Source organism: Lonchura striata, chromosome 17, assembly GCF_046129695.1.
Source record: "Lonchura striata isolate bLonStr1 chromosome 17, bLonStr1.mat, whole genome shotgun sequence".
Lineage (NCBI taxonomy): Eukaryota > Metazoa > Chordata > Aves > Passeriformes > Estrildidae > Lonchura > Lonchura striata.
Genome location: NC_134619.1, coordinates 13,030,820 through 13,055,346, shown reverse-complemented (window position 1 = coordinate 13,055,346; position 24,527 = coordinate 13,030,820). Strand labels below are relative to the sequence as shown.

Sequence of the window (24,527 nt, the reverse complement as noted above, 5' to 3'; positions counted from 1 at the left end):
GATGCACCATTGCTGGAATGGCTCTGAGACAGTGGCAGGAATCTTGATTAAGGGGCTTGATCCTCCATGGCTTCAGCTCCTCGGAATTCAGGAGGATATCCCAGATTTCCATTTGCTACAGGGAGAGCTGACTCCTTGTCTTGGGTTGGAAATGCAAGATGTAGCTGGGGCTGTGTGTTCTGTCAGCATCTGTCAGAGCTGGGGCAGGTCTCTGCTGCTCCCTGGGCAGTTTTTTCTTCATCTCTCCCACAGCCAATCCTCCCTGCAGGAGATCTCTGCTGTCCATGGCCACTGAGTGTCCCTGCATGGCTGAGAAAATTCCAGCATCCATGGGGAGATGCTGCGCCCAGGGGAGGAGCCAAGCATTCCTACCTGGATCCAATCTGCCTTTGGAACCCCACAGCAGCCTTTGCCCCCTGCACTCCCAGAGGAGCAGCTTTCTTCCCCCTGCATTCCCAGAGGAGCAGCTTTCTTCCCCCTGCATTCCCAGAGGAGCAGCTTTCTTCCCCCTGCATTCCCAGAGGAGCCCAGGCCCATCTCCCCCAGCCCTGGAGCTCCAGAGGAAAACTCTCCCCTTGTGCAGGATCCTGCTCCAGCAGAAGCACAGCTGGCACTGCAGGAGGCTGAGCCCCCCTGGGATGGGGCTGAGCCACCTCCCTGACCCACAGGGGACAGGGCTGCTCTCACTCTGCCAGTGCTGTTTTCTACTACTGCATTGTTTATTTTATTTTTATCTTATTCCCTAGTAAAGATCCTATTCCCATATCTTTGCCTGAGAGCCCCTTAATTTCAAAATTATAATAATTTGGAAGGATGGGGTTTACATTTTCCATTTCAAGAGAGGCTCCTTAGCAGACACCTGTCTTTTCAAATCAAGAACTCCTGCACTTCCCTTCCCTGGGTTATTCACCTGTATGGACCAAGCTGGAAGAACCCAGAAGTGGCCAACAGCTGTGGCAGGAATTCCAGCAAAGTTTCACAAAACTGGGTCACTTTAGGTGTCTCTTTTTCTCCTCTGCGTGTTCTGACAGGAGGATCAAAGCAAAATGCCCAAGGAGAGCTGGAGGTGCCCTCAGTAAAGTCATGTCAGGAAGGCACCAGGACAAGGCTTGGAGACACAAAATTCAGATCCATGTGCACCCTGTGTGCACCTGCCTTTGTCCCGACCCTGAGCTGGCCTTGCCAGAAGGGCTTAATGGGACACATCTGGAGAGTCTGGGGAGGCACCAGATCAGACACCTTGCTGAGAACGGCTCTGTGCAGTGTCACACTCCTGCTCTGAAGGCTGATGGATGTGGTGAAGCACAGAAGAAATCCTGGAATGGTTTGGGTTGTTGGAACCTTAAGGATCACCCAGTGCCACCCGTGCCATGGCAGGGACACCTTCCACTGTCCCAGGCTGCTCCCAGCCCCGTCCAGCCTGGCCTTGGGCACTGCCAGGGATCCAGGGGCAGCCACAGCTGCTCTGGGCACCTGTGCCAGGGCCTGCCACCCTCACAGGGAACAATTCCTTCCCAAAATCCCATCCATCCCTGCCCTGTGGCAGTGGAAGCCATTCCCTGTGTCCTGTCCCTCCATCCCTTGTCCCCAGTCCCTCCCCAGCTCTCCTGGAGCCCCTTCAGGCCCTGGAAGAGCTCTGAGCTCTCCTGGAGCCTTCTCCTCTCCAGGTGGGCAGCCCCAGCTCTCCCAGCCTGGCTCCAGAGCAGAGATCCTAAATCCCAGGCTTTGGGGCTTCCTGCTTGACAAGCACCACTGGGGCTCTGTGCAGGGTGAGGTCCAGGCATGGGTCAGACTCTAAACTCAGAGCTTGGGGCCTGGCAGGACTTTGGCACTTCCAATTTGAAAACTGAGATGCTCAATTCAAGACCAAAATTCTACAGATTAAAAAAAAAAAAAAAGATTATGAAGTACAGCAAGCAGCCCCAAAGGTGATTCAAGGCTGGAGAAAATGCCTGACAAAAGGAAAATTAAAGGCTTTGTTCTGTTTAGCTTATCAAAAGGGATATGGGAAGGTGATGTGATTACTGTGTGTAAGAACCTTCATCTGCACACAATACTGGATACCAAAGGGCTCTTTAATCAAAAGGGTAAAGACACAACAGGAATAAATGGCTGCAAGCTGAAGCCCAACCAATTCAAATGAGATAAAGGGCACAAATTATAGCAGGGAAATGATTAACCACTGGCATGAGTGACAAGGGGGCAGGGGAGTCTGACTGTTGACATCTTAACTGCATTTCTGTCTGAAAGAGACACTTTAATCACACTCAGCTTCCCAGGCTCAGTGCTAGGCTGGACTGGGAGTGAGCACAAACAATGGTGGAACAACAGTGATGGGCTGATCCCAACACCCCCCAGACCCTCCAGCCTTCTCCTTAAGGAAATCCATCCCCAGGGATCCCTCCCACTGGTCAGAGCAGGTTAACAGTGCCCTCCCAGGGGGAGATGCCAGCGTGCCACGGGGTGCTCCTGGGGAGCTCAGATTTTGGAATCCATGCACAGCCCACCCCCTCTGCCACTGGGCTCTACCTCACATTTTGCAGAGGCACAATTTGTTCTTCAGCCCCTGCCTGTCTGTGCAAAACAGCAGCACTAGGTGAAATGTTTTATTTGCTCCCTTAAATCTCAACTCTGCTTTTTTACACTGCTCTAAACACCAGCTCCAGCCCCCAGCTCCATTATTTCCTGCATTTCACACCCAGAGAATATATCCTGGCAATTCCCCCGGGCTCTGGTTTTTAAGCACAGTGAACAATTACACTCAACTGCACAGGTAAGGCAGAGCTAATGAGGCTCATCCACACACCTGACTGCCAGCAGCCTCTGCACAAACCCTGCACTGAGCCAGGAGCTGCAGGGTGTGACCCTCCCCTGGAATCCAGCTCCTCCTGGGGTGGGAGCCCTGCCCCGGGGCTTCTCCTCTCACCAGCAGCTCCTGGGGGTGCCCAGCTGGAGCTGTGAGCAGGCACCACCTTCCCACTGAGGTCAGGGCATGGCCACCACCGGCTCTGGGCACTCCCAGTCCAGGGAGAACCATGGAATTGGTGTGGAAAAGGAACCTGAGCAGCACCATGTCCTGATTCGTGTCCCCAAGTGCCACAGCCCCTGGCCTCCTCAATCCCTCCAGGAACTCACAGAACTCACAGAATGACCAGGTCCTTCAGGATCATCGAGTCCAAGCCAGCCCAACACCTCAACTGAGCCCTGGCACCCAGTGCCACATCCAGGCTTTGTTAAACACACCCAGGGATGGGGACTGCACCACCTCCCCAGCAGCCATCCCAGAACTTTATCACCTTTCTGTGAAACACTCTTTCCTAACATCCAGCCTATAGGTTCCCTATTTCCAAGGGAAACCTGTTTCCCTGGATGCAGAATGGGGACTCCATCACTGCTCTGGGCAGCTGTGCCAGTGCCTGAGGAGCCTTTCCATGGAGGAATTTTCCTTGCTCTGCAATCTGAGCAGCAGCCCTGGCTGGGACACTGCACCGGTGCCACCCTGCACCCTCTGATGTCAGGCAGCACCAGGGACTGGCACAGAGCACAGCTCCCTTCTGCACTCCCAGGGAGCCCCAGCTGAAATCATTTGGTATTTTGAGGTTCTCCTCTGTGCAGACCCAGGAATGACATCCAGGTCATTTCTCAGAGGGTGAAGGAGGAGCAGGATGTGTTTTCCCTGATCCCCAAGGACACCCAGCACCCCCTAAGGGACTGCACGTGGCTCTGGGTGGAACAGGGAGCCCAGCCCAGAGCTGCTGGGGCTCAGGCTGCTCTCCCAGCCCAGGACTCCTTTGTGCTGGTGGCAGATGTGTCCCCATCCCTGGGAATGCCTTAACAGAGACACTGCTCTGACAATATTTACCTGCAGGCTGCCGAGTGCTTCTCGACTGAGCAAATATTTGTGTGCATCCTGACAACCCCACTGGCTGGGAACAGCATCCCTGGGACGTGGATCAGTGGGGAGCTGCACAGCCACAGCCCCAGCAAAGGCCAGCAGCTCCTTTGCCACAGGGGTGACAAGGGGACGTGCCCAGGGACACCTCTGGGTGCCTGCCTGAGGGAAACTGAGGTGATGCCTTGGGAAGGCTGACCTAGAACAGAGACCAGACAGAGCTAAAGAATAAAGTAAATATCTATTAAAAGGCTTCAATGGATCCACCTTGGGCAGCACAAGAGCCCAGCCAGGGCTGCACCCAAGATGAACCAAAATGGTCACAAAATGGACAGCCAGTCACAGGGTCTCTCACTTTGACCAGTTCTGCTCCATTGGCACCTTGGAGTTCATTGTCCCATTCCAGGCAGTCCCATCCTGCTTGTTTTTCTCTCTCCAGCCCACATTATTTGTGCTCCTGGGCCTGAGATTTGGCTCATTTGTCCTTGGTGCCCAGCTGGAGAAGGAATTGTTTTGTCACCCTGCTCTGTCAAGAGAGCTCACCTCATATGAAGCTCAGAACTGCACACTAAAGCAGCACAGAATCTGAAAAATATAAAAACTAAAACCTGAGGCATCATTTCCCCTGCTCCCTTCTGCCACAGGGCTGGTCCTGAATCCTGCTGGGATGACCCCAAATCCAGCCCTGAGCAGAGAAGACAAAGCTAACATCCATTAACTCCCTGATGGAAAAGCCAGCTCAAAGTGAGAGGCTTCAGAAGTCATTCTATGGATATGATCCATGAAACCTCCTGGGCAAGGCTTTGTTTGGCTCCTTGAACCAGGAGACAGCAGGTTTTGGGGAGATCCAGCCTTTCCAGAGGGCACTGCTGGCAGCAATGGGCTGCAGGGTCAGGGGGCAGAGTTCCTGAGCTGCTCTGCCCCCAGCACTCAGCCAGAGGCAGGAACAGCCTGAAGGAGCAGGAAAATGGGGAGTCCACAGAGGGAAATGGGTCCACAATTTTTCCTGTGTCTGGGAATGTTCCTGCCCATTCCTGCTGATCCCTGCCTGGGTTTGGATCTGCCAGAGCTGCTGGATTTGGGCATCACAGGGCCACACCAGGCTCCTGCCCAGTCTCAGAGGCATAAAAACTTATATTTGGGGTCCAGGGAAAACTCCAGCTCAGCCACCCCAGAGATCAAGCAATTACTGCTAATTAGGAGGTGAAAATTGGGAGTGGTTGAGCAGAAAGACTTTTGGGATAGGGACTGGCACTGAGGATGGAGGGGACAGTGTTGCCTTGATTTTTAAAAGTGTTTTTTTATAGTTCTTTTAAAAGTTTTCTATGCCTTCTGATGTTTACATATTTCTACTGGAGTTCTCACACAGTGTTCATGTAAATAATGATTGTTTTGCATTCTTCTCTGTGGGAGGAGAGAATTGATGGACTGTTGGTTTGACCAGTGTGGTTGAAGAGGTGGCAATTTCATCCTGCTCATCACTGTCATTTTTGGAATTCTATATATTGCAAAGTCAGAAATAAAATTAGCTCTTTTTCTCTTTTGAACTTACCAAGCTTCTGTGTGCTCATTTTGTGTCCAATAACAACAGGACAGGATGAACCATCCCTGTGAGGGAACCAAGGCAAACGTTTTCAGCATCTCCAGGAGGACACTTGGTCAGCTGTGACCTGCCCAGGTGCTGAGCCCTGGTTGTTTCATGCCAGGAAAGGCTGGATATGGCATTCAAGGACCCAGGTTTATTCAGGGGTCCAAGTTTATTTTATTCCTCGTGTGCCAATTTGTCACCCTTATCTCCAGCAGCCCACGCTGCTCTGGCAGGGCTGGGAAGCAAATGTTGCCCTTGAGGAAGTGCTGGGAAAGGAGACCCAGCCAAAGGAGATGCACAAGGCTTCCCTGGAATGGAATTCTCAGGAATGGAACTCCCAGGCCTCTGGGAGAGGGACAGAGTACCTGCAGCAGGGAGTGGGGCTTTGCTGAGGAATCCTCTCTCTCCTCTCCGAAATACCCCCTGACAGTGCTGGAGAGCAGCTGGAAAGGGAGGGAAAAGCATTTGCCATGAAATCACAAAGCTTAAAGAAAAATGTACCAACTGTGGCCCCCTTTTCTCTAGATTAAAACTCAAAGTTACAATTTAGTGGTTCTCAGTAAAGCTTACAGCTTTCATTCTTCCTACTAGAAGCACGACAACTTCAAAATGAAAAACTTTCTATGACCATTGCCCCTGGATCCCTGGCAGTGCCCAAGGCCAGGTTGGATGGGGCTTGGAGCAGCCTGGGACAGTGGAAGGTGTCCCTGCCCATGACAGAGGGTGGCACTGGATGGACTTTAAGGTCCCTTCCAACCCAATATTCCATGGTTCCATGATATTTGAGGTCTCTTTCAACCCAAACCATTCTGTGGTTCTATGATTCTATGTCAATTTGCACCGAAAAAGTAATTTTTAACCTCAAAAACTTGAATTAAAACTCACCCTTTTAATTTTTCTCCTGTAGAATGAAATCACCAATGTTATACTATGGAGAGCTAGGAAATCTTTAAAAGGTGGCCTTCCCATCAAATCCTGTGATCATGGCATTATTGATGTATCCCACTCCACAGGACTTCCCTGCAAAGAGCCTGAAAAAATTCTGATTATCAAGAGCATTGGTCAGCAAACTGCCAAGTGCTGGACTATTTGCTGTGCAGCTCCATGTGATAAATAAATAAAACTGCCACTTTGCCCTTTAGTGCATTGATTACATCTGGGTAAAACAAACAGAAAAGGAAAAAGAAATCACAGGAGGGACTTGCAGTTGCTCCTCACCTCCCTCAGCCCGGGGAGGAGGTGCTGTTCATGGTGCTGTCCCCAGGAGCTGCAGCGGGTGAAGATGGAACTGCCCAGCTGTGGATCCATACCAAAGGAGGGGATGGCACAGCCCTGGCTGAGGGTGGGCTGCAGGGTCAGGGGGCAGAGTTCCTGAGCTGCTCTGCCCCCAGCACCCAGCCAGAGGCAGGAACAGCCTGAAGGAGCAGGAAAATGGGGAGTCCACAGAGGGAAATGGGTCCACAAGCTGAAAAAGCTTTCCCAGGGAGGAAAAGCACTGCAAGAGCAGCATCCTGGCACAGCCAGGAGCAACCTCTCCTTCCATCACACTTTGCAGAGTGCCTGGTGGCCTCTCCCACACTGGCCATGGTGCAGGAACACAGAGAGGGCTGGAACTTGGACCTTTCCTACAGGCTGAGCAACCTACAGGGTGCCCAGAGCAGCTGTGGCTGCCCCTGGATCCCTGGCAGTGCCCAAGGCCAGGCTGGACAGGGCTTGGAGCAGCCTGGGACAGTGGGAGGTGTCCCTGTCCCTGGCAGTGGGTGCCACTGGATGACCACTAAGGTCCCTTCCAAGCCAACCCATTCCAAATTCTGTCATTTTGCAGGTGGTTTCTCCAACACCACTGCTCCTTCTGCAGCTCCAAGCCCTTAAAAGCACAGCAAGTTCAGAGCCCTGGGGCAACCACAGAGCCCAGGGGGGCTCCAAAGCTTGGGGAGGGGTGGGTTTGTCCTGCTGGTGCTGCAAGTCCTACACCAGGTGAGCATGAGGCTGCCCAAGCCAGCAGCAGCTCACGGCACCAGGCCAGCAGATGGTGACGAGCTGGGGACAGGGGTGGCACACGCCTGATCTCCCACCACATTTGCCAGCCACAGGGATGGTTTAGGGTGGGAAGCACTGCAGGCAGGAGGTGCAGGCAGGAGCTGCCACACCCCCAGGGCACACAGGAGGCTCTCAGTGGGGAGAGAGCAGGAGGGGACAGCCTGCAGAGGTGACAGCAGCCTTGAGATGCAGTCTGCCCAAGCATGCCTTGCCCTTGGCTGTCCCTGCCTGCTCCCACACATGCCCTCAGCTCAGTGCCATCCCTCCCTTGTCCTGCTCTGCCATCCCTCCCTCCTCCCTCTCTCTGATGGGAATTGATGGCACCAGACAGCCCCGATTTCCTTCTGCACACAAAATCGTGTGCCAGATCCTGACCCACCCAGTGAGTGGGAGCAGAGCCCTTCTCAGTCCAAAGGGTGATCTTTAACCTCCAGAAGCTTCTGCCACCTGCACTACAGGCTTCACTTCTAATTAACTTCTGGTGCTAATGAACCTGCCTGCAGTAGAAGCTCCCAGTGGTGCTTTTCCAAGGGATTTGTGGGAATGACACTGGCATCCTATTTCCCCCCCCAGCCCCAATGTCCAGCCTGGCCTTGGGCACTGCCAGGGATCCAGGGGCAGCCACAGCTGCTCTGGGCACCTGTGCCAGGCCTGCCCACCCTCACAGGGAACAATTCTCTCCCAATATCCCATCTAAATCTACCCTCAGTAAGCTAAAACCCATTAGAAGCATCCCAAATTTTATTTTCTTTTTGTAGCCAGAAACTTCCTCTGACCCAGGGGGCTTGCCCCACATTCCAGAAGGGAATGTGAAATAGGATCAAGCCACTTTAGCCAGCAGACCCTCTGCTTTTCCTTTCTGAGCCCCCAAACCTTCTGTTCCTCTCTGCCCACCCCACCTGAGGCAGCACCTCTCTCCCTGCCAAGAGCAATCCCTTGGACAGAGCTCCTTGTTACTCTGAATTTTATGGAATATAGATCTGCTTTCTCCCCAGCTCTGAGCTTTGCTGACTCAGAGAAAAGGGATCTTTAACGATCCCCTAGATAACTGTATTTTTCTTACCTAAGTGCTCACAAATTGCATACTACGACCAATTAAACAGACTGTCTCTCATTTTTTTCACAACAAACATAATTTGTAATTCCAAAATGTCACTAAAAAGCCCTTCCTTCCTTTTTACATTCCACAGCATTTGCAACTCAACTCGGTAATTCTGGAATCAATAATTAAAAAAAAGGGGCAATTAGGGTATTAACTGGGAATCACCAAGTTACTTCATAGAATATATTCCATATTTCTCCACTGCCTGCTCTGCTCCCACCACAAGGAATGCTGCTCCATCATCACAGCTGGGGTTCGTAGAGCAGCCCATCCCTCCTCCCCACCCTTCCTCCCAGCTGGGCTCCTGGCTGGAAACATCAGACAAGTGATGGATCTGGTACAGGGCAAGGGAATGATGAATCCTGGAGGGATGAGCAGGATTTACCTTGAACTAAGCTCTGATTGCTTTTTGGAACCAGGTGGGGAAAACCAGCCTGGTCACTGTGGAGAATGACAGTAAGGAAAGGGGAAAAGGATTTTCTGAAAACATTGTTGTGCACCATGATCACAACAGTCTCATTTTATAAATGATACATTTTGTTTCCTGCTCACTGTTCTACGTTATTCTACAACTGGAAAAGAGAAGTGGCCCAACAGAAAGCAGGATTTTGGTACTAAAATACCAGTACCAGTAGTACTTTAGTACTACTAGTACTGAAATACTAGTAGTTTCAGTACTAAAATACCAGTATACACCTAGTATACTAGTGTACTAAAATAGTATTCTAGTATACTATAATACTATTATAATAGTATAATATACTATTAGTATCATATCAATATTATTAATATTATATTAATATCACATTGTAGTACATTAATGGTCTAGTGTAATGTTAGTCACTATTATATTATATTATATTATATTATATTATATTATATTATATTATATTATATTATAATTATATTATATTATATTATATTATATTATATTATATATTATACTATTAGTATCGTAGTGTTATATATTGTACTATTATACTATTATGCTATGTAGTAGTATAATATCAATACTAAAATGTTGCCCTGATTTTTGAAAGTGTTAAGTTTTCTTTTAGAGTTATTTGGAAAGTTTTAAAGTTCTCATATAACTTCTTTAACCTTCTGGTAAAGTTTACATATTTGAGATTCAGAGTTCACACACAATTTCATGTATAAATACAATAGTTTACATATTTCTCAGTAAGTGAAAAGAAATTATTAATTGATCTTTGAACCAGTGTGGTTGGAGAGGTGGTAATTCCATCCTCCAATCCACAGTCACCTTTAGAATCCTATAAATACTAGATGTTTGAATAAAACTAAGCTTTTTCTCTTTTGAACCTACCAAGCTTCTGTGTACTTATTTAGTGTCCAATAGCAACACTAAAATACTGGTTTTTGGTACTAAAACGCCAGTGGTGCAGTTAGCAGCCCAAATCACACTTCAGACATCCAGGCACCCCTTTCCCTGCCTGGGAAAGTGTCTGGAGATGGGATCCCCGGGGCAGGCAGGGTCCCCAGCCTCTGGGGAGGCTCAGCACCCCACACTGACCACGGGGCTGTGGCCTCGTCCCACACCAGGGCAGGAGAGGATGGGTGGGGGAGAAGGATGTGGATGATGATGGAGGAACAGGCAGTGAGCACCTCTGTGGGGTGGGGGTCAGTGGGAAGCCATTCCCTGTGTCATGTCCCTCCATCCTTTGTCCCCAGTCCCTCCCCAGCTCTCCTGGAGCCTCTTTGGGCCTTGCAAGGGGCTCTAAAGTCTCTCCAGAGCCTTCTTGTCTCCAGATGAGCACCCCCTGAGTGTCCCCAGTCCTGCAGACACAACCCAAACCAGCTCCCCCAGCACTACACCTCCTCCTTGGCAGCCTGACATTTTTGGAAGCAGGCTGCTGTCCTCTCTTCTCCTTTCACAGCAATATCCAGAGCCACAGGAGGCACTCTGGATGTGCCAGACTGGGCAGCTGAGCCACAGCCAGCACTCACACACCAGCCCAGGCACACAGGAAAGGCACTCTGCCTTCCCTGCTCCCCCTCGCAGGGATCCTCCCATGTCAGGAGGGATGTTTCTGATATTTCTGATAGCAGAGTGCTAATGCAGCTGGCTTTAGATGGATTGGCAGCTCACCACCTGCAGTATTAAGACTTCCATCAGCTGGCTCGTCACACAAAGAGCAGAGTCTCTATCAAATCCTAATACCTGGTGATTCTGCAAGTTTGGGATTAATACCAAGGATAAGGAGGAAATGCAAGTCAGCTGAATGCAGGGGATGTTATCCCCTTTAGGAACAGCTCCTCTGCACCAGCACAGAGCCCTGGCACCGAGTGCCCACAGAGGATGCAGGGGATGGAGGCACAGAAGCACAAACATCCCAAGGGACTGCAGGACTATTGCAGGCACTGGAAATAGCTCTGCAAGCGAAATGAGGTGAGGCAGAGCACAGCCAGCCAGGGACAGGGGAAGTTCACACGTGGGGAGGTCTCACTGAGCCCACCAGGAGTGGTCTGAGGTGCAGCAGAGCTCCTGCAGCATGAGGCAATGGCAGCTCATCATCACCTCAAGGGAGGGGATTCTCCTCTGCTCCCCTCAGGTCAGACCCCACCTGCAGAGCTGCCCCAGCCCTCGGGCCCCACTGCAAGAAAGAAGTGATTGAAACTTGAAAGAAACAATGGTTGAATGAAAAAATTTATTTTGATTGAACAAAATTGATTTTTGATTGAACGAAAATGACTGAGACTTGACAGAACAAGTGGCAAGGAGGCCACAGAGGGTGTTCCCAATATCCAATCTAAACCTCCTCTGATGCTATTGAGGCCATTTCCTCTTGTCCTGGGAGCAGAGCCCGACCCCCCAGCTGTCCCCTCCTGGCAAGGGTTGTGCACAAGGTCCCCCCTGATCCTCCTCTTCTCCAGGCTGAGCTCCCTCAGGAATTCTCCAGCCCTTCCCCAGCTCTGTACCAGTAGCACTTTAGTAATAATAGTACTGAAGCACTAGTAGTTTTGTACTAAAATACCAGTATACCTATAGCATTCTAGTGTACTAAAATAGTATACTACAATACCAGTATAATAGTATTATATATTATATATAATACAATTAGTATTATATCAATAATATTGTATATTAATATTCTGTCATAATGTTAATGAATAATGAATTAACATTAAATAAATTATATTACATTATATTATATTGTATTGTATTATATGTTATATTTATTATATTATATTTACTATATAATATCATATATCATATCATATATCATATCATAGCATCTTATATTTATTATATTATAGTGTATTTATTATATTATATTTATTATGTTATATTGTTTTATTATATTATGTTATATACTACTAGTATAGTAGTATGATATATTATACTATTATACTACATAATACCAATACTAAAATACTGGGTTTTGGTGGTGAAACACCAGTGGTGCAGTCAGCAGCCCAGATGACATCCAGGCATCCCTACAAACTCCTTCCCTGGACACACTTCCCAGGCTGAGTGTGCCCATGAGCTGTACCTACAGGTGTTTTAGTACCTGTACCTATGGGAATCCTTCACCAGAGGCTCCTGGAGCCAAATTCCCCCAAGTTTTACCTGCTCATCAGCCTTGCAGCAGCTCCAATGGCCACTGCTGCACCATGTCCAGCCCTGAATTCCCCCCTGCATCACACAGGATGCACCACCAGGCAACAGGGCCCTACAAGAAGACTTTCCCCCAAATCTCCTTGCAGATGAGTCTCAGCAGACTTTCCACAGCCAGGAAAGACAAGTGCAGCTTCCTCCACCCCTCCCAGTCCACCAAACCTTGACCCTCCACCACAAACTCCAGCATTTATCCTCTGCTTGTGAGCATGAGAAAGAAAAAGTCCACTAAAAGACTTGGCTGGCTCCAGATCAGAAACTTTCCATCCATTTCATATTTTTCCCTCAAATTACAAAATGATATCACCTGATTTTACAATTCTGCAGATTTCATGTGCCAAAAGCAGCATCTATGTGTGTTTCAAATTTCTGCCTGCCTTTGGCTTGGAGCATCCCTTACCTGCACGTTTTTATCCACAAGTACAAAGGCAAAGCTCCAGTGCAGCTTTGCACCCCTGCAAAGAGAGATATTGGTGTTTATTTATAGCTCCTTGTTTGCAGAGAGCCTATGGAGCAGGGAAAAGGTGCCATTCCCAGGGGAAGGAAGATGGATTGAATCCATCACCACACAGAGAGGCCTGGGGTGTTCCACAACTCACAACAGAAGAGAAATTATCCAAACAGATCCAAACACATCCTGGTCTGTCAGTTACTGTCTCCATGCAATCTTCACATAGAGCAGGATCCCCTCTCTGAAGTCTCTCAGTAAAGTACAGCTTTCCTCTCCAGATTTTGAGTTTGCTCAACTTGGAGTCTCACTTTGAATCCCAAACCCAAATGGTCCCCAGCTTCTTTAAAGGTTTCCTTTGACAGCTGGGAAACAAATCCTCCCAAAAGTGCTGCACACTGCTCTGCCATGGACTGCTTGAAGGGTTTGGGTTGGAAGGGCCTTCAAACTCATCCTGTTCCACCCTGCCATGGGCAGGGACACCTTCCACCATCCCAGGCTGCTCCCAGCCCCATCCAGCCTGGCCTTGGGCACTGCCAGGGATCCAGGGGCAGCCACAGCTGCTCTGGGCACCTGTGCCAGGCCTGCCCACCCTCACAGGGAACAATTCCTGCCCAATATCCCATCTAACCCTGCCCTCCTTAAGCTTAAAGCCTTTCCCCCTTCTCCTATCACCCCGCACCTTTGTAAAAATTAGAGTAAGGATGGAGAGAATGGGGGCCTGTTCCTACATGAAAAAAAGGATATTTCTGTACCTGGAGACAGAAGGAGAAGAGAGCCAGTCTCCTTTGCTCATGCATTGATAAAAATTGTCAAAGATGGACAAGGAGAGCTTCTTAATTTGGAAAAAGGGTCAGCACCTCACAGATACCCACAGATTTCCCTGACAGCATCAGGGAACTGACCTACCTTCAGGAGTTATAGGGTGATCCTACCTGCAGTGCCTAACTCCGCTGAAGAGGGAAGAATGGGAAATGGGGAGAATGAGGATGAGAAAAGAATAAGAGAGAGAATAAAACCAGTGGAATGAACAAGCTCCTATGTTCCTCACACAACTCTGCTGAGTGCAGCAGCCAGCTCCTCCAGGCCATGAGCAACTACAGTCCTACAGTTCCCACATTTTATTCCCTAACCAAATCCAACCATGCCAACAGCTCACTGTGGAACTACAGGTATTTATAACCGACCACCAATGAAAACAATGATGCTGCCTTGGTTCCTCTGAGATCTTCTAAGCTCTACATGACCCCTGCAGTGCCTTTTGTGCCTCCTCATTTTCCATATGGTGATAACATCCCGGGGTGTTACACTCAAGTATTACCAGTTTGATGCCCTGGGAGTCAGCAGGTGGAATGAATGATAGAATCATGGAAAATCCTGAGCTGGGAGGGACCCACAGGACCCCCAGCCCAGCCCCATCCCTGCACAGACCCCCCAACAGCCCCACCTGGGCACCCCTGGCAGCGCTGTCCCAACGCTCCCGGAGCTCTGGCAGGTTTGGGGCTGTGCCCATCCCCTGGGGAGCCTGGGCAGTGCCAGCACCTCTGGGGAAGAACATATCCCTAAAATCCAAAGGACGTGATATATCCAACCACATTCATTGCCAGAGCCAGTTTTAGCCCCACCTTTCATACACCCTGCTCCTCCATCAGACAGAAGCAGCTCAGCTGCATGAGATCCCATGAAAATGGAAACCCATCTATGAGCACAGCTCTAACCAAAGTATTTTTTAGCAGAACAGGGAACTATGTCGATTCCCACTCTTTTGAGCCTCAGCCTGCTGTGTTTTGTGCCTGTTCTACAGGGGAGCAGGTAATAGCTCACGATCTTGCCTTGCTGTGTGTTTTTAACAAACATATGGTTCCCATCCCTCTGACCCCTTTCTCACTTTTGGGCTCAGCTTGCAAATCACATGGCCAGAGATGACAAAATAACCTAAATATCTGCAGTAATGTGCTTTCCAAAGCCATTGTGATAATGGCAGGGACTGCTCTGTAAGTAAATGGACCATTTATGGTGCCAAATAAAAGCCCTCAATTCCTCACAGCCATGGAGCAAAGCGGGGGTTCCCTCTTTGAGCTCTGGGGAGCCAGGCTGTGGCAGCCACAGGGCAGCTAAAAGACAGAAGAAAAGTCATTTATTCCCTCTTTCCTTCCACAATTTCCTCAGTGTTTAAATGCAGACCAGGAAAAAGCTTTTGAGCAGCAGGAGAGCTGGGCTGGGAGCAGCCAGGGCTCCCCAGGGCAGCTTCAGCTGCACATCCTCATCTCCAGGATAAAGGCAGGAACGCAGAGCTGCCAGGGGCACAGACCTCCCTCCTCGTTCAGAGCTGGAACCAAGCAAAGCCCAGCCCATCCCTGTCCCTGGGACACCTCCCTGCCTGCATGGAGCTCGAAGCAGCTGCACCAGCTGATGGCCATCAGCCCCCTGGATGAGACCCCTGGGAAAGGAGAGGTTTCCTCATCCCAGCAACGGGATGGGAATTGCCCAGAGGTGGTTTTGAGACATTTAGGGTGGAAGCCAAGCCCAAGCAAGGGAGGGGATTCAAGAAGGAGCAATCCCAGCCTTGTTGGGAAGCCAGGAATTACAGTGCAGCAAGGTCAAGAATGGGGGGAAAATTCATCCACGCAATCCTGAGTGGGAGGGAAGGGTGGGAGATGATGCTGGCAAGCACAGGGTGAAATCAAACTGGAGAAATCAATAATGGGAGAGGACAGAGGGGGTGCAAGGGACACAGGAAAAGATAAATTAAAGGCTTGCCCAGGTGTTGTGATGGCTAGTGAGCAATAAATTAAATCAAAAAGGGCAACAGGGACGAGCAAGGCACTGTGAAAAATTAATTAAAAGGAAGGGAGGCATAACCAAGGCATAAAACATGGGTGCTCCTGGAAGGATTAGAGGAGCCAGGCAATGAAGAGGCTTTGGGAAGTGTAATAGGAGCCAAGGCAGAGGCTCTAAAGGCTGTGACTACATGGGAGGGTCAGGTAAACAACACAGACACATTTCCAGACTCTCAGAAGCAGGAAAGCATCGGGGGAAAAAAAAGTCTCCTCCAGAAGGAGATGCTGGCATAGCAAACTTCACTCCTTGGCTTTTGTAGCCAAAATGCAGCAGGGTCTTGAGTCCCTCCTGCTGCCTGCTGCTGCCCCTTGCCCTGCCCCGGTGCCCCAGGAGGGACAGGGTGCTGCTGCAGGCTGGGGCACTGCCCTGGGTGTCCTCCAGGGCTGTTTGCACAGCCACAGGGAAGGGGTGAGCGGGGCAGGCTGGAGCTGGTTGCCCCCAGGGCTCTCCCAAAAGCACCCCAGGCTCCCTGCAGCCATGCCCCAGCTCCTGAGCAGCATCCTGGCTGCTGCAGCCCAGTTCAGCCCATCCATGGGGTGGATGCATCCTGCTGCCTTCTGCAGGCTGCTGGCACAGGCTGGGCATGGGTGAGGCTCAGGACAAGCACAGACTCACAGCCACATCCCTGCTGGGGCACTCAGTGGGGCTGAGTGCACTGGGGGACACCTGCTCCCCTCCAGGCCTGAGCCCTTGGACACTGCTCCACTCCGACCACGGCGGTGCCATGAGCTGGGAGAGCCAGAGCTGGAGAAGGGCTGCGTGGGCAGAGAACAGCTCAGGCACCTCACTGGAGCAGGGGGGGAGCAGAACTTGCCTCAAGTCCCATTTGTGTCCCATGCCCATCACCCAGGGGCTGCATGGGGTCAGCCCAAAGCGCTGCAGTCATTTCCTGCATCACCTGGGACAGTGGAAAGTGTCCCTGCTCATGGCAGAGGTGCAACCAGAGGAGCTTTAAGCTCCCTTCCAACCTAAACCATTCTGGGATTCTGTGAAATGATTACAGGAATATTTTCAGGCCCTTCAAGCCACGGGAGAAAAGAAAGAATCGGCCAAGTCTAGCTCACACCTGCCTTTGAAACAGCTTTCTTTGAAATGAACAGGCTGCCTCAGTGCTAAGGAGATTATAAGCAGAGACACCTCTGCCAGGGGAGGGAAGAAGGAATAATAAAGGCATTCAAAGATATGACAAGAAAATTGGGAAAAAAAAAAAAGAAAAGAATGTAGCAGACTTTTTAGATCTAGCAGGAGGGGTACAAGGAAGATCAAGGCACAGACAGTGACAGGCAAAGTTGGACAAGGAACAGATTCAGAACATCTCTGTGGGGCTGACCACCCAGCCCAGAAGAAACACAAGGACTTTCCTGAGTCCCAGCAGACACTGAGCAGGCAGGGAAGGCTTGTAGGGAAAGTAGGGCAAGAAATGATGGATAATTAACAACACCAGAGAAAGCTCAGTGGCCTACAAACCTCTCCCTGCCCTGGCCAACTTCTCCTTGGCTTTGGACCAGAACTGTGGGAAGCCAAGGGATGGTTCCATACACCCCCACCCCTACAGGCTCAGGGAAGCTGTGACATGAAGAGAGGGGAAAAGGAGGGATTTCTTCTGGCTCTCCTCAACTCTGGGTTCTGCTCCCAGGGAACAAGGGACAGGACAAGAGGCAATGGCCTCAAGTTGTGCCAGGGGGGATTCAGACAGGCAAGAGACCAAGGCTGCCACGGTCCCTTTGTGTCTCTCTCCTGGGAAGGGGGTAGGAACAAGTGTTTGTCCCAAAGAATCAGGAATGTCCTGAGCTGGGAGGGACCCACAGGACCCCCCAGCCCAGCCCCATCCCTGCACAGACCCCCCAACAGCCCCACCTGGGCACCCCTGGCAGCGCTGTCCCAACGCTCCTGGAGCTCTGGCAGGTTTGGGGCCGTGCCCATCCCCTGGGGAATCTCTACAGAGTTCACCCACCAGAGGAAAGCTAGGGACCCACATCAGCCCTCCAAGCTTGCCCAGCACATCCCAAGGTCAGCCTCACTGACCCTGTCTGTCCAATGGAACCTCCACCCTCAGGAAGAAACCAAAAATAAAAGGATTTTAGGAGGAAAAAAAACCCCAACACCCTACATCAGAGAGCTCATCACAAGCACAGGGGGTGTGGCACCACCTCCCACACTCTGATGGCACAGCCCAGCCTCTCCAGGCAGCACAGGGTCCCTTTTGTTTCACTGCACCTTTTGTCACAGCACTGCCTGTGAAAGGTCAGTGCCTCAGGGAAGCAGCACATTTGATGATGGAATGGCAAAATAAGGAACTTTTTGGCTTGTTTCCTGAAATCTTCAGTTCAGGCCAAGCTGGAAGCAAATCTGAGGCCTGGATTCCTATAGATGAAGGACTGTGGCCACCTCACTGTTGATCTTTTCTGCATTTCTTGCTAACACTTATTTGTCTCCTTAAAAACCCCTAAAATCCATGCTCACATGTGACATTTGATGCATCTGCCAAGGCCAAAGCCATCATATCATCCCATCCAGCACACGTCAATGCAGCCTTGTAAGGGGAAGCTGAGAAAAGATGTGCAGGGAGATCTATTTTTGTACTTTAATTTTAAGGCACCCCCTCGACTCCTGCCTTTCTGACTCACAATCCAGTTCCAGAACTGAGGAATGCAGCCACAAAGCTGCACCCAGTCAGGAGAGGACATTCTGCCAATATTTTCATCCAAAGTTTGAGCAGAGCCACAGCAGAAGAAGGGACTTGTGCCACCATCTGGTATTTGCACAAGCAGTTACTTGGGAAAATATTTTACATTTTCCATTCATGCACTACCTTAATCTGAATTAACCTCCAAGTTTTGAGAGATTCTGAGAAACAGATGACTTTTAAAAGAAAATCCAGTAATGAAAAAGGAAAAACAAAAATCCCCCAGTCAGGTAATTTAAATTACCATCGTATTTCAGTAGGATCAAGATTTGCAGAAAACTGACTGTTCATTAAGAATCACTTGCTCAGCTCTTAAAAGAATCAAACATTTGGGTTGATCACAGAAAACCAGCTCAGCTTTAGAGATGAATCACTGGCTTAAGAAGGTGCTTTTTAACCCATGGCTTTCTTGAGGCATGGGAGTTTTTAACCCATGGCTTTCTTGGGGCATGGGAGCTTTGCCTGAATGTACAGGTTAACAACTGTGGGAACCCCAGTCTTGCTCTGGGGGTCCCATGTGGTGGTGAAATTTCTCCTCCAATCCGTGCTTCCAAAGAAAAACTCCACAGCCTCTTGTTGTTCAGTCTCAAGACAGTTTATTGTGAGTTATCTAAAAGATTTTCTTCTGGGGCTGCGGCTGTTTGGTCAGCGGCCCAGACAGAGACACACACACACCCTGACATCCTCTCTGTCCGGTGTCTTCTTCTTCTCCCTCCCTGCCCAGGGCTGCTGCTATATTTTATATGATATATTATGTGTTATATGTTTACAGTTTTCCCCCAATACCTACTACCTATATTACAAAGTGCTTTCCTGCTCTAAACCAATCTGTGAGTGCCAACATCACCAAGAAAATGGAGGTAAGGAAGAAGAAGGAGGAAGAACAGGATCAGCCCACTTTCCTCCATCTTAGAACTTCTGACCCCCATGTACAAAGTAACAAACCCCCTGTACAAGTGCTAAAACCCCCCTGTACAAGTGTTAAAACCCCCCTGTACAATACTAAAAAAATTTCCCCTTTGTTTTGTAACTACTTCTACTATACTGTCTAACCTTTTGTGACTGCTTGTTCCACTTCCAAAGTTAGTAACTCATTCCATGGCTCAAACTCAAAATCACAGCTGTTTCCAGCTGCCTCTCAGGGTCTAAAATGCTTCTGACCAAGGCCTGGATCCTCTAAAAATGTCTGAGAGACATTTTGAGTTCCAACAAACAACTCCACCTGTGCTCGAGTTTCTGTGCCTGCTCCATCCCAAAGCAGCATGGTGCAATGCACTGGGTCATGTTTGCTGTGGGAACTCGTGTTTCAGGGATCAAACATGATTCTGCTGATTTTCTCTTCAGCCCTTCAATAACACCCAATACTCTGCTCTTCCCAGATTCCAGCCACACAACCTTCCACCCTCAGACCGCACCAGAAGTCCTGTCCTGCATCACTTGGCACCTCTCCAATGCCTTGGCAGAGCTGAGAGCTTCAGGCAGTCAGTTTGGTTATTTAAAAGCCCAGGGGCAGAGCCATGAGGAAGTTTATCAAGGGTTAATAGCAGCTCCTCTTCCCTCACTCAGCCAGTGTCCATCTCGGAAGGCGCCAGCATGGAGAATGGAGTGTCAGGGCTTGGCTGTCCTGGAAAACCTGATCCTTGCTGGGCCTGCCTGGCTCCCCACTCCAGCCAGCCCAGCCCAGCTCCCACAGGCACGGGGGGCACAGGGAGGGGATGGCTCCAGCCCTGAGAACTTCAGAGCTGCGCACCCCGGGGCTGAGCCTGCAGACCCCACTCCTGCTGTGTGCAAGCACTGAATGTCCCCCGAGCACCCTCAGCCAAAACAGCCCCTCGTGCTGCAAGCGTCCCAGGCCAGGCTGGCCAGGGCCTGGAGCAGCCTGGGATGGAGCAAGGTGTCCCTGCCCATGGCAGGGGTGGCACTGGATGGCGTTTAAGGTCCTTTCCAAACCAAGGCTTCCTGGGATTCTGTGCTGTGCTTTCACTACGGACTGTGTGCCAAGAGCATCCTAAAACTCCTCTGCTTCCCTGCAGACTGGTCAGGGACTGGGCTCTCTGTGTGAGGGGAGCTTTCAGCCCACTCCCATGGCACAGGAGTGAGCCTGCTCCAGCCAAAACCTTCTCCAGACCTTTGGGAACTGGCACACCTTCCACCATCCCAGAATCCCCACGTGTTCCAGCCAGCCACCCCCAAGAACTGCACATGCCAGGAGATCATTCCCAGCACAGACAAGGGCAATCCTTCCCAGGAGCCTACTCAGAATGTGAGTTGTAACTTCAAACTTTTGGATGTTGATGCTATTGGACATGAAATTAGCACCAGAAGCTTGGTGAGTTCAAGACAGAAAAAGAGCCAATTTTATTTCTGACCTTGCAATATATAAAATTCCAAAAATGACAGTGGATTGGAGGGTGAAATTGCCACCTCTCCAACCACACTGGTCAAACCAACAGTCCATCAATTCTCTCCTCCCACAGAGAAGAATGCAAAACAATCATTATTTACATGAACACTGTGTGAGAACTCCAGTACAAATATGTAAACATTATCAGAAGGCTAAAGAAGTTTTATAAGAACTTTAAAACTTTCAAAAGAAAAGAAAACTTAACACTTTTAAAAATTAGGGCAAGAGTTTGTATCTTTGAATTTTTTTTTACAGCAGATAAAGACTGGGGAGAGTGCTTTTTAGGGGGAATTTCTGCTTATGCCCTCCTCAGCCTGGTTGCTGATGGGTCGGAGCCTCTGGAATGAGTTCCCACCTGAGTGATCCAACAACCCACTCCTTGGCAGAGGCACCTTAGGCACAGAGGGGAGCTCAGTCCTAGAGTTTGGCTTTTTTAGGCTCAACCAGGAGCCCTGTGAGGTCCCATCCCACAGGCTCCTCTGCCCTGGACACTGCAGCCTGCCAGGTTCCTGGCTCTGCAGCCTCCTCCTGACCCGGTGCTCTCTAAATTAAGAAGCTGTTAGAGCCCACGGGGTGCTAAGAAGGTCACCACAGATCTTAGCTTAAAGGGCCCCCCTAATCCTGGCCAGACAGAACTGCCCGAGCTGCTAAGGACCTGAGCAGGTGATTAGAGCCTGGAATAGCTGTGCTCAGAGCCCTGATGGCCTCTCCACCCCGGCCTTTTCTGAGACACACACAACATTTCAGCCATCCCTGTTACAGAATTTCTGAGAGAGAAAGGGCATGATTTATGTCTGCAGTGAGAATTGAGCTGCCCCTCAGACCAGGCCCTGATAAGCAGCCATGGTGGGGCCTGTAAGCCTTTGATACAGTGAGAATATAGTTGTGGTGCAGTTAGAAATTATGTTAAGGTAACTACAAAGTAATGAGCTATCTGAGTGTGAATTTGGGTAGAGCTGCAGTGTGAAAAGCCTGACCACCTTAAGGCAAAGGTAAACAATGTTAGCTTGCCAATGAGAGTGCCTTTGTAAACTGTGAACTATATAGAAGTGTATAAAAACTGCCATCTTCTCTGGAATAAGGGAAGAACGTTGCATTAACCATATTGGTTGGATGTGTGTTCTGTCCTGTCCAGCTTTCCCGTTATCTGAGGTCCCTGGTTTTACATCCCTTTTTTGCTGAGCCACCTAAGGCTGCTCCTCTTCATCCTCTCACTATGGGGCACTCCCAGCCCTGTAAGGATGAACTCAGCTATTTCCAACACTTCCCCTGCATTCCTGGAATCATGGGCATTTTCATCAGCTTTCCTTGTTCTCCAGGCACTCTCTGTGCTCTTCTCTAAGTGCCTGAATGACAGATATTTCCCCACTGAAATACCTCCCAAGGAACAGGGAGCTCTGCAGCTGCTTCTGGAATCTGCCTTTACTTTGTGTGCCACCACTAAGTGCAGGGAGAAGTGAAAAATGAAAGAGCAAATCATCAGCCAGCAGTGTTCAGGGGCTCAGGAGTCCTGAGGAAGGGAAGAACTTGCTGGATAAAAGATAATTAATTTCCTCCACTTACAGTAAATACCTTGTAAAAAAAGAAGGGTCTACGCTTCAAAACTCTACTGAATATGCCACCAGCCAAAACAAAACTTGGAAAAATTTCTGGCAGCTTTCTTTGTAAAAATGTCTTCAATAGTAAAAATCCATGGATTTCTTCAATGCTGCTGAACCCCAGTTTCATTTGCTAAGTTAAATCCTGGTCTATGGAATTAGGGTACTGTCTTTGGAATTAGTAGCTGTCTTGGCCATTCACAACAGGGGTTTTAGTCAGGTAATTTGTTCAAACTATCTGTGTGCCAGAATATTTTGTGTCAAAATATCCTCACCACCACCATAGGCAGGTACACTAAGCTGGAACAGAAAAAGGTTATAGACAAATCTGATCAAACCCAAGTTCCCTTCCTCACTCAACTGCCTCATTTTGATTTGAAGATGTTTAGGTGAATCTTTTCCCTGCTGTTATTTGGAGTTTCCTGGATTAGATTTCCAAATAAGATCCTTATTTACTGCATGTGGTATCTCCAGGGGTCCATCACACAGCAGCACAGCTCCTGCCTCTGTGATAAGAGGTTTTATCTGATCACGTTTATATTTTCTCTCTTCTATACAATATCCAAAGGAAAACCCCAACTGTGATACCAATTAAAACCCAAGTTCTGCAAACCCTCCTGAATTGGAAACTGAGGACCCCATCCCTGCAAGTGCCCACAGCCAGGCTGGGACAGCCTGGGAAGATGGAAGGTGTCCCTGCCCATGGCAGGGGTGGCACTGGATGGTTTTTAAGATCCCTTTCCAACTCACTCCATTAATCTGTAATTTCTGCTTTCATCCATCTGCCCAGGAACTGGAAGAGAAAATCCACTGCTGAAAACCACACTGCTGCATCTTCCTGCCATGAGTTGAGCACAGAACAAGGACACCCTGAAATCTTCACCCTCTGCTGAAGCCAACTCCAGGTTTTACTGCCCTCAAATCCTGCTAAGCCATTCTTACCAGAGGGAAGCTCCCAGCAGAGCAGGCAGAGCTCCAGCCCTCCCTGACCTCGTGGCTCAGGAAGCACAGCAGGTTCCAACAGGCACAGCCATTCCCAGGCCAGCATCTCCCAACCCTTAGGTCATGCTACCACTGCACCTGATCCCTAAATCCTTTCCCATCCCTCCATAAAGCCTCTGCCTCACAGGGGTGGTTTCAGCTCAGCACCCCGCCCAAGCTAGGTGTGGGGGATGTTAAACTTTCTAAATTGTGGCCTGAGGACACTCCTGTACCTTTGGGGATGGGGAACTCCTCTGCCATGACCTGAGCACTGACAAACACAGCCCCAGGAAGGAAAGACCACGGGAATGTTTCCTCCCAGCCCAAGTGGCAGGGGCTGCTCTGCTCCCCTCTGCAGCAGAGGTCTGAGCCAGCCCTGGTCCCAGCCCACAGAGCAGCTCTGCCTGCCCCAAGCACAGCCAGTGGTGCCTTGGCTTTTAGCTTTGGCATTTTTCAGATTCTCTGCTGCCTCCTGGTATGTAACTCTGAGACTTCCTGTTAGGTGTTAGTAGGTTCTCTTCACAGGGTAGTTGGACAAAACAATCCCTTCCCAGCTGGAGAATCAAGGACAACATTTATCCAAAAAGCACAAACAATACAAAGAGAAGGGGGCTGAGACTTCATGACCTGGAGCTGCAATTGGACAATTGAACCCAATATGTAGATGAACCAAAACTGATAAAAGTGTAAAAACTCGTGACCAGGATCCAGATTCAACCTGAGTGCAGCCCTGGCCAGGCTCTGGTGCTGCCCAAGGTGAATCCTTTTAAGACCTTTCAATAAATACCTGTTTTTTCCATTTAGCTCTGTCTAGTCTCTGCTCCAGATCAGCCTCTGAAGGCATCTCCAGCTGCCTCTCCCTGCACACCCTTGCTCTGGGATGAGCCCAGCAAAGCCAGCAGCAGAGTCACCTCCAGGTTACTTCCAAGTCACACTCGTTTTCATCTCCCCACAACAAACTGCAAACAGAACATCCAGGAGCCACACAGGCAATGAATCTGAAATGCAGACAAGCCCAAACCCATGTCCAGAGCAGCCCACAGGGTGTAATCACAGACCCTGTAATCACAGACTGAAAGAACCAGGAATTAGGCTGGGAGAGACCTCTGAGACCACCGAGTCCAACCTCTGACCTAACACCACCTTGACAACCAGACCATGGCACTGAGTGCCACGTCCAGACCTCCCCTGAACACCTCCAGGGGTGCTGACTCCCCCACCTGCCTGGGGTTAAAGTGACCCAAGTCCATCACCAGCAGCACAGGGGACAGGGTCTCAGCAAACCCACCAACCTCTGACTCCCTGAA

General features: G+C 49.7%; 1 protein-coding gene across 7 annotated transcripts in view; it reads right to left on the bottom strand.

Moving 5' to 3' along the window:
• Positions 1 to 24,527, bottom strand: part of RALY (RALY heterogeneous nuclear ribonucleoprotein) — a 130,812-nt gene that overhangs the window by 62,066 nt on the left and 44,219 nt on the right. The window contains exon 3 of one of the 7 annotated variants that reach the window (XM_021540447.2): positions 5,445 to 5,500. The exons of the other annotated variants lie outside the window; for them this stretch is intronic. The gene's annotated coding sequence lies outside the window, so the exon portion shown is untranslated. The remainder of the gene's footprint in view (positions 1 to 5,444; positions 5,501 to 24,527) is intronic. 7 annotated transcript variants of the gene reach the window in all.